The sequence below is a fragment of the Piliocolobus tephrosceles genome, chromosome 21 (assembly GCF_002776525.5).
Source record: "Piliocolobus tephrosceles isolate RC106 chromosome 21, ASM277652v3, whole genome shotgun sequence".
NCBI classification, from domain to species: domain Eukaryota; kingdom Metazoa; phylum Chordata; class Mammalia; order Primates; family Cercopithecidae; genus Piliocolobus; species Piliocolobus tephrosceles.
This window is the reverse complement of record NC_045454.1, coordinates 40,199,661-40,209,007: the sequence shown is the minus strand read 5'-3', so window position 1 is coordinate 40,209,007 and position 9,347 is coordinate 40,199,661. Positions and strand designations below refer to the sequence as shown.

The 9,347-nt window shown below is 50.5% G+C and overlaps 1 protein-coding gene across 3 annotated transcripts in view; it reads right to left on the bottom strand.

The window, feature by feature from the left end:
* The window catches only part of SYCE2 (synaptonemal complex central element protein 2), a 23,328-nt gene that overhangs the window by 12,062 nt on the left and 1,919 nt on the right, over positions 1–9,347 (bottom strand). The gene's annotated exons all lie outside the window — the stretch shown is intronic.

Sequence of the window (9,347 nt, the reverse complement as noted above, 5' to 3'; positions counted from 1 at the left end):
GCCTCCCAAAGTGCTGGGATTACAGGCTTGAGCCACCGCGCCCGGCTGTTCTCTGCTTTAAAAACAGAACTGGGGCCAGGCGCGATGGCTCAAGCCTGTAATCCCAGCACTTTGGGAGGCCGAAGTGGGTGGATCACAAGGTCAGGAGTTCGAGACCAGCCTGGCCAAGATGGTAAAACCCCATCTCTACTAAAAATACAAAAAATTAGACGGGCACAGTGGCGGGCATCTGTAATCCCAGCTACTCGGGCGGCTGAGGTAGTTGAATTGCTTGAACCCTGGAGGCAGAGGCTGCCGTGAGCCAAGATCGTGCCACTGCACTCTAGCCTGGGCGACAGAGCAAGACTTCATCTCAAAAATAAATTAAATTAAATTAAAATAAATTAAAACAGAACTGAAAATTGTGGGTAATGCATTGTGAATGAAATTTATACTGTGATCTGATAAGGCAACCCATTGGTATTTTAAATTAAGACGTATTTTTTCTTCTTCTGATTCTGTGGTTTATTTGACCTGTTTGATGTCTGATCAGTTAGTGGTTCTGGCCAGGTAGAGCTGCCCCTTTGAGTCACAGCTAATATTTCCTCAGCCGTGTTCCCGGAACTGAGCTAAGCCACATGCCTTGTCTTGGTGCAGCCTCACGACCACACTTGGGTCGTCTGCTGTTCTCTTTACCTTATGGCTAAGGACGTGGGCTTAGAGTAGACTAAGTGTCCTCAAGGTGGAGGACAGTCTATGGTAGAGCTGGGCTTTGTACCCACTAGGCCTGACTTTCCAGCTGGTAGCCTGCTTCCTACTAAGGCACTCAGGTGCCACTCCCCTCCTGGATCTTATATCTCCTCATCGCCCTCTGAGGTCCTCCAGCTCTGAAACGCCAAGCCTTGTAGGTGTGGACAGAGCAGTTCCTGAATGCAGCAGGTCACACAAAACCTTCAAGTCAGCTGTGTCCACAAGCAGGTTACTGACTACTTAGAAAAATAAATCTTGGCCAGACATGGTGGCTCACGCCTATAATCCCAGCATTTTTGGAGGCCGAGGCGGGTGGATCACCTGAGGTCAGGAGTTCGAGAACAGCCTGGCCAACATGGTAAAACCCCATCTCTCCTAAAAATACAAAAATTACCCGGGCATGGTGGCATGTGTCTGTAATCCCAGCTACTAGGCGTGCTGAGGCAGGATCGCTTGAACCTGGGAGGCAGAGGTTGCAGTGAGCCGAGATCGTGGCATTGCACGCCAGCCTGGGCAACAGAGCAAGACTCCGTCTCAAAAATATAAAATAAAATAAAGAAAAATAATTCCCAGCTATCTGAACCAGGCACAGTGGGCTCATGCCTGTAATAGCAGCACTTTGAGGGGCTAAGGCAGGTGAATCGTGAGCTCAGGGTTTTGAGACCAGCCTGGACAACATGGCAAAACCCCATCTCTACGAAAAACACAAAAATTAGCTGGGTGTGGTGGCGTGCACTTGTAGTCCCAGCTACTTAGGAGGCTGAAGTGAGAGGATCACTTGAGCCCAGCAGGTGGAGGCTACAGTGAGCTTGATCATGGCACTGCACTGGAGCCTAGGTGACATGACGCCACTGCACTCCAGCCTGGGCGACAGAGGGTGACCCTGTTTCAAACAAACAAAACAACCACAACACACAAATACAGCCCTCCCTCCCCACTCAGTCTCCCCCAGCCAACCACCTCCCTCTTTCCTCCCCATCAAGGCCGGGGTTCTAGAAGGAGCTGCTTACACTTTCTGGGCTTTTTTTTGAGATGGAGTTTTGCTCTGTCGCCCAGGCTGAAGTGCAGTGGCGCAATCTCGGCTCACTGCAAACTCTGCCCCCCAGGTTCACGCCATTCTCCTGCCTCAGCCTCCCAAGTAGCTGGGACTACAGGCGCCTGCCACCACGCCCAGCTAATTTTTTTTTTGTATTTTTAGTAGAGACGGGGTTTCACCGTGTTAGCCAGGATGGTCTCGATCTCCTGACCTCATGATCCGCCCGCCTCGGCCTCCCAAAGTGCTGGAATTACAGGCGTGAGCCACCGCACCCGGCCTTATTTTTATTTTTTAAATTAAATTAAATTTTTTTTTTCAGACGGAATTTCACTCTTGTTGCCCAGGCTAGAGCGCAATGGCACAATCTCAGCTCCCAGGTTCAAGCGATTCTCCTGCCTCAGTCTCCCAAGTAGCTGGGATTACAGGCATGCACCATCACACTCAGCTAATTTTGTATTTTTAGTAGAGACGGGGTTTCTCCATGTTGGTCAGGCTGGTCTTGAACTCCCGACCTCGGGTGATACGCCCGCCTCAGCCTCCCAAAGTGCTGGAATTTACAGGCGTGAATCACCGCGCCCGGCCTTTTTGTTTATTTTTGAGACAGAGTCTTGCTTTGTCGCCCAGGATAGAGTGCAGTGGAGCGATCTCAGGTCACTGCAAACTCCAACTCCCGGATTCAAGCAATTCTCCTGCCTCAGCCTCCCAAAGCGCTGAGATTACAAGCGTGAGCCGCGGGTCAGCCCCTAGTGACCTTCTATACTATAATCTGATTTCCTACTCCTGTTTGTCAGCCTAAAACTGTCCCCCTCCAGCCACAAGATCAAGTCTAAATTCCTTTGCACAGCATCAAGGCCTTCCAAGGCCCTGGCGTCCACCCTCTCTTCCAGCCTTAATGGGTTTTTTTTCTTTTTCTTTCTTTCTTTTTTTTTTTTGAGCAGGGTCTCACTCTGTCACTCAGGCTGGAGTGCAGTGGCATGATCACGGCTTACTGCAGCCTCTGCCTCCTGGGTTCAAGCAATTCTCCCACCTCAGCCTCCCACAGCTGGGATTACAGGTGCCTGACAACCATGCCTGGCTAATTTTTGCCTTTTGTTTTTTTTTTGAGACAAGTTCTCGTTCCGCTGCCCAGGCTGGAGTGCAGTGGCACAATCTCAGCTCACTGCCACCACCATCTCCTGATTTCAAGCAGTTTTCCCATCTCGGCCTGATGAGTAGCTGGGATTACAGGCACCCGCCATCATGCCCATGGGGTTTCACCATGTTGGCCAGGCTGGTCTGGAACTCCTGACCTCAGTTGATCTGCCTGCCTTCGCTTCCCAAATTGCTGGGATTACAGGCGTGAGCCACCGCGCCCAGCACAGGCTTAGTTTTCTTTTTTTTTTTCCAAGACAGAGTCTTGCTCTGTCACCCAGGCTGAAGTACAGTGGCGTGATCTCAGCTCACTGCAACCTCTGCCTCCTGGGTTCAAGCAATTCTCCTGCCTCAGCCTCCCAAGTAGCTAGGATTACAGGTACCCGCCGCTGCACCCAGCTAATTTTTGTATTTTTAGTAGAGACGGGGTTTCACCACGTTGGCCAGGCTGGTCTCAAACTCCTGACCTCGTGATCCGCCCGCCTTGGCCCCCCAAAGTGTTGGGATTACAGGCGTGAGCCACCAAGCACAATCTAGCCTTACTGTTTTCTACAGTCCCTCCATCTGCAGAAATTGGGGGCCTTCCACAATTTCCCCAAACATGTCAGCCTTTGCCTGGAATGACTTTCCCTTCCTGCCTCCTTCAAAATGGAACATCTGGAATTTTGCTTCTCTACCCCCACTACACCTTGGCCTTGCTGGTCACAAAGCTGCCACAGTTTATGAACATCAGTCCCCTCTAGCGCACGACACCTTGAGGGTGCAGACTACACCCTACTCATTTGTTTTGCAGCACCCCAAAGGCTTCATCAGTTTGCTGAATATCTAAATGAATGCAGCACTGACACTGGGGCTCCCACACCTCCTCCTACGGAGTTTGCCTTGTTATCTCCACCTCTCCTGGATGCTCTCAACAGTTTCAGACCTTAAAATTAACATCAATGAGAGCACCAGGTGTTTCTTTGTGTCTGATTGTTCACAACCTGCTTGAGCTGTTAATGGTTCAGGGCTGCTCCTTTCTAAGGCTCAAGGGATGAGGCTGGAACCGGTTTTCATGGCAGCTAAGCAAACAGTTAAAAAAAAAACACTTGAATTCAGCTAATTCAAGTTTCATGGTAGGACAAAGGCCTGCATCAGACGTCTGCTGAGAGCTTCTTTATTTTTCCAACCTCTCCTTTGGGGATTTATCCCTTTCGATTTCATTTTTCTTAATACTCAGCAGCTGCATATTAATCAGGATGCTAATGAATCATAGGCTTCCCTGGGCCTGCATTCACCAATTAACTTTAATAAACAAAATGCGCGGTGTCCTCTCTGCTGGCTTTCCCAGTTCCTAGGCTGGCTTCTGTTGCCGAACCCTGGACCGAGGCCAGAAAATGCAAGTCAGCCCTACACAGCACGTTGGGTGTGCATGGCCTGCGCCCGCACTGGGCAGTGGGCTGGGGGCTGTGAACGCAGCGCTTCGTTCATCTATTATGGTCTGTCCTTCTAAGAAGTCCCTAATTTGGCTGCGAGGATTAGGACATAGTTCCCAAGCAGGGCCCACGCTGGCAGGGGGCCCAGGAGCTGCGGAGGAAATGGGTCTAAGCGAAGAGACCATCTGTTCGCTCCAGGTAAAGCTGTGATTGGCAGGCGACTGAGCCAGAACCGCCCGCTGGCGGGGCCCTCCCTCCGTGGCCTCTAACAGATACACAAGTAAACAATCCGCCAGCCACTTATGACCACCGCGGGTGGCAGTCCCGGGAGAGGAGGCAAGCTAATCAAACATTCAAGGGGGGAACACAACAGAATCTCTGGTGCTTAGGCAAAACGATGTTTTGCTGAAGTACAGCCAGGAAGGGGGAAGGTTTGAATGGGAGCTGATGAGCCAGTTCCTCAACCTCTCCTTTTCTCTCTGGAAACGTGTTAACATTTTAATCATGTTGCTGAGTATCTGCTGCTGGATCTATTAACTGGCCCCTGCACTGGTTTTAATCCATCTGTTTTTTGGCCCAGAGTTCCCGTGGAGCTCCTTGAAGTCTCTAAATGATTTGCAGCAGTCTGTCTTTTCACTACACAGATCCTGGTCTAAACATGCTATTCTGCAGTAAGGTATTAGCAAACAAACGACTTCAACCATTGCTTCCCTTTTTTTTTGGTCTCCAATTGATAGCACACACTAGAAACCATTTCACACCCGTGGCCTGCTTTCCAGCAGAGGAATGTGCCAGGTGAGGGAAGCTGACTGCTTTCTGCCTGGAGTCCTCAGGGCCCTGTCCTGACTCTCCTCGCACTCCTTCCCCAGGTGAGCTCATTCATTCCACAGTTGCTGCTGAAACAGTGACTCCTGCAGCACCATCTCCAGCCCCTCGCCCCATCCCGAGCTCCGGGTCAGAAAGTTCAACTGTATCCTGGACAGGTGGATGTCCCTGGCCACCTAAAATGGCTCAGAAAAACAAGGACAACACGGAACTCGTGTTCTTGTCTCTGCCAGAGAAGCCACCACCTACTGGAAACCACCACAAGCTGGAAAGCAGGCAACAGTGATGTGCTGGTAAGCATTTAGCAACTGGGGGTGTGGCGGGGGGGGGGGGGAAGCCCTGATTCATAGCGTTTGCCAGTTTCCGTGGTGCAGAGCCTCCCACCATAACCAACTTCAGGCTACCAACATGAAGACAAGACGCTAAATGCCAAGTTGGGAAGAGATGTGTAGAATCGACTCTTGCAAGCCGGTAAGAGCTCGCTCCAGCACGTCATGGCCGGGAAACATCCTCCCTCATCCCCTTCCTGTGCCTCACGGTAGGAGGCACTCCCTCCACCTGCCCTGCTAAAGGCCACGCCCCCCCCAGAAGCCTCTCACTAGGCCTCCCTACATTCACACATTCTCCCTCCCAGCCATTCTCTACAAAGCAGCCATTTTTAAAATTAATATTATTTTTTGAGACAGAGTTTTGCTCTTGTTGCCCAGGCTGGAGTGCAGTGGCGCAATCTTGGCTCAGTGCAACCTCCGCCTCCCGGGTTCAAGTGATTCTCCTGCCTCACCCTCCCAAGTAGCTGAGATTACAGGCATGCACCACCACGCCTGGCTAATTTTGTATTTTTGGTAGAGACGGGGTTTTGCCATGTTGGCCAGACTGGTCTCGAATTCCTGACCTTGGGTGATCCATCTACCTCGAACTCCCAAAGTGCTGGGATTACAGGCGTGAGCCACCGTGCCTGGCCTGCAGCTGTATCTTTCTATAACTGGAATCTGAGCATATCACTTCTGTGAGCCAGCAGTTCCCTTCCTAGGTATGAGTATGCCCAGGAGAAATGAAATCATCTGTACACACGCAAATTTTCCTAAATAGATTTCATAGCAGTGCTGCTCATAACAGCCAAAAAGTGAAAACCACCTGAATGACTATCAGCAGATGAATGGATAAACAAAATGCCAGACTCATGTGGAATATTATTCAGCCATTGAAAAGACGGAAGTCCAGATGCAGTGGCTCATGACTGTAATCCCAGCACTTTGGGAGGCCACCATACCCAGCCTGGAGTGATGAAGATGTTTTAAAGTTGACTATGAGAATGGTTGTCCAGCTCTGAATATACCAAAAGCAATCAAATCATACACTTCAAGGAGGTGAGTCGGGCGCGGTGGCTCATGCCTATAATCTCAGCACTTTGGGAGGCCAAGGTGGGCAGATCACGAGGTCAGGAGATTGAGACCACCCTGGCTAACATGGTGAAAGTCTGTCTCTACCAAAAAAAAAAAAAAAAGCCAGGCATGGTGGTGCATGCCTGTAGTCCCAGCTACTCAGGAGGCTGAGGCAGAATTACTTGAATCCAGGAGGGGGAGGTTTCAGTGAGCCAAGATCACACCACTGCACTCCAGCCTGTGCGACAGAGCGAGTCTCCTTCTCGGGGGAAAAAAAAAAAAAAGAGGTGAACCGGATGGTATGTGAATTATATCTGAAAGCTGTTACCGAAAAAACCTCTAGGATAAAGTCTGTAGCCCACAAAATGCCTCATGACCTGGCCCCTTCTGCAGCCCTCACCTTGCCCTCACCCTTGTACCCCACTTGCTTGCCCAGCCACACTGGCCTTCCTTCAGCTCCCCGAATGCCACAAGCAGGGACTTTGCACAAGCTCTTCTCTCAACTCCTCCTTCCCCGCCCAGCCCACACCTTCTGCTTCAACATCTCTTTTACAAGGACACCTTCCCTGGCTCCACGTTCCAGTCCAGCTGCCCACAGGGGAAAGGTCTCCCAGCACCATGATCTGTTCCGTGTTGGTGCTTAGCCAGATGCAAACACCAGGAGGGTATGAGTATGTCTGTCTGGAGGACAGGGGTGTCCCTGCTGCCAATTACAATACCTGCCATATCAGCCTCTTTCCCTGAGACAGGGTCAGGTTCTGTTGCCCCGGCTACAGTGCAGTGGTGCGATCTTGGCTCACTGCAACCTCTGCCTCCCAGGTTCAAGCAATTCTCCTGCCTAACTCCTCCAGAGTAGCTGGGATTACAGGCACACACCACCACGCCCGGCTAATTTTTTGTATTTTTAGTAGAGACAGGGTTTCACCATGTTGGCCAGGCTGGTCTCAAACTCCTGACCTCGTGATCCACCCACCTCGGCCTCCTAAAGTGCTGGCATTACAGGTGTGAGCCACCGCGCCTGGCCAACATCAGCCTTCTTGCTCTTTTGAGAATACATCAAGCTTATTCCTACCTTAGGGATTTCATACTTGGGGCCCCCTCTTCATGGAAGTTTTGAGCCCAGAATACCTCCTGGCTGGCCCCTTCTCATGTGACTTCTTCAGAGTTCTCCAACTGCTCCAAGGTTCCTGTAACTCTACTTGCTCCTTACTATATTTTGTTTCTTCATTCCACTTACTTGCCACCAGTTGAAATGACATTATTTACTTATTTATTTTTGAGACAGGGTCTTGCTTTTCCAGTGCAGTGAAGCAATCATGTCTCACTGCAGCCTCGACCTTCCGGGCTCAAGTGGTCCTCCCACCTCAGCCTTCCAAGTAGCTAGGACCACAGGTGTATGCAACCACACCGTGCTGATTTCTTTCTTTTCTTTCTTTTTGGAGAGATGTGTCTCCCTCTGTTGCCCAGGTTGGTCTCAAACTCCTGGGCTCAAGGGATCCTCCTGTCTTGGCCTCCTGAGTAGCTAGGATTACATGTGTGCACCACCACGCCTGGCTGATTTTTGTATTTTTAGTAGAGACAGAGTTTCACCATGTGGGTCAGGCTGGTCTCGAAATCCTGACCTCAAGTTATCTGCCAGTGCCAGCCTCCCAAAGTGCTGGGATTACAGGCATAAGCCGCCGTGCCCAGCCTCTACTAAATATATATATATATATATTTTTTTTTTTTTGAGACGAGTCTTGCTCTGTCACCCAGGCTGGAATGCAGTGGCACAATCTTGGCTCACTGCAATCTCCGCCTCCCAGGTTAAAGCAATTCTCCTGCCTCAGCCTCCTCAGTAGCTGGGATTACAGGTATCTGTCACCATGCCTGGCTAATTTTTGTAGACACAAGGTTTCACCATATTGGCCAGGCTGGTCTTAAACTCCTGACCTCATGATCTGCCTGCCTCGGCCTCCCAAAGTGCTGGGATTACAGGTATGAGCCACCGTGCCTGGCCTACTAAATTTTTTTTGAGATGAAGTCTCACTCTGTTGCCAGGCTGGAGTGCAATGGCATGATCTCGGCTCACTGCAACCTCTGCCTCCGGGGTTCAAGCAATTCTCCTGCCTCAGCCTCCCAAATAGCTGGGACTACAGGTGTGTGCCACCATACTCAGCTAATTTTTGTAGTTTTAGCAGAGGCGGGGTTTCATCATGTTGGCCAGGATGGTCTCCATCTTCCTTTTTTTTTTTTTTTTTGAGATGGAGTCTCGCACTATTGCCCAGTATGGAGTGCAGTGGCACGATCTCGGCTCACTGCAACCTCTGCCTCCCGGGTTCACGCCATTCTCCTGCCTCAGTCTCCCGAGTAGCTGGGACTACAGGCGTCCACCACCACGCCCAGCTAATTTTTTGTATTTTTAGTAGAGACGGGGTTTCACTGTGTTAGGATGGTCTCAACCACCTGACCTCTTGATCCACCCGCCTCGACCTCCCAAAATGCTGGGATTACAGGTGTGAGCCACCACTCCTGGCTTTTTTTTTTTTTTTTTGAGACAGAGTTTCACTCTTTTTGTCCAGGGAGTGCAATGGCGCGATCTCAGCTCACCGCAACCTCCACCTCCCAGGTTTAAGCAATTCTCCTGCCTCAGCCTTAGCTGGGATTACAGGCATGTGCCACCATGCCCGGCTAATTTTGTATTTTTAGTAGAGATGGGGTTTCTCCATGTTTGTCAGGCTGGTCTCAAACTCCTGACCTCAGGTGATCCACCCGCCTCGGCCTCCCAAATTGTCAGGATTACAGACATGAACCACTGTGCCCAGCCTATATATATATATATATATATAT